Source organism: Apteryx rowi, unplaced genomic scaffold (genome assembly GCF_003343035.1).
Source record: "Apteryx rowi isolate R43461 unplaced genomic scaffold, aptRow1 scaffold_98, whole genome shotgun sequence".
Classification (NCBI taxonomy): domain Eukaryota; kingdom Metazoa; phylum Chordata; class Aves; order Apterygiformes; family Apterygidae; genus Apteryx; species Apteryx rowi.
The window spans coordinates 115536-116211 of record NW_020451293.1 but is presented as its reverse complement, the minus strand read 5'-3'; positions in this window follow the sequence as shown (position 1 = coordinate 116211).

Sequence of the window (676 nt, the reverse complement as noted above, 5' to 3'; positions counted from 1 at the left end):
ATGTCCCCCTTCTATATAACTTTATTGCTTGAGTTAATGTTACTCAAAAACATTACTGCTTTCAGTTAAAGTCTGCGGGGGCAGAGTTTAGCCAAAAAAGAGGTATATTTTAAGGCCACAAAACTTTGTGATGCTTATGAAGCATTGAACGTGCTGAGAAATGTCATCAGAAAACTCTCAAACCTTGCCAGCACATAAGCAACTCTTTCCTCCCTGTGAGGAATTTTAAACCCATCACACAAGTTTTTGTAGGTAAATATGTATTTTTTAGCATTGGCAAGGAGCAGAAATACTTCTGCGATATGGGGGAGCAGGCAGGGAGGCCGGGGGAGCCAAGCGCTCCCCCTGCGCTTTGCTGTTAAAGCCCACCGCCGTGGCCTCGCCTGGCGGGCAGGAAGGGGGAAAGCCGGCTGGATGAGTTTCGGGCGAGTCCAACGCAGCAGCCCTGTTGCAGGACCACGCTTCCCCCCACCCCGGGGCCGCTGCCACCCGCGGCACCGCTCCCACTCCTCTTCCTGGTGCTACTTCGGATCGCAGCAGGCCCGTGCGCTCGCGGTCCGCGGGGCCGGATGGGGGGGAAAAAAATGAGAGAAAGCCCCGGCGCTGCGGGGAGCGAAGCCGCCCTGCCCTGGGCTGAGCGACCCCCGCCCGCTCCTCACTTCCTGCCGCCGCCGGC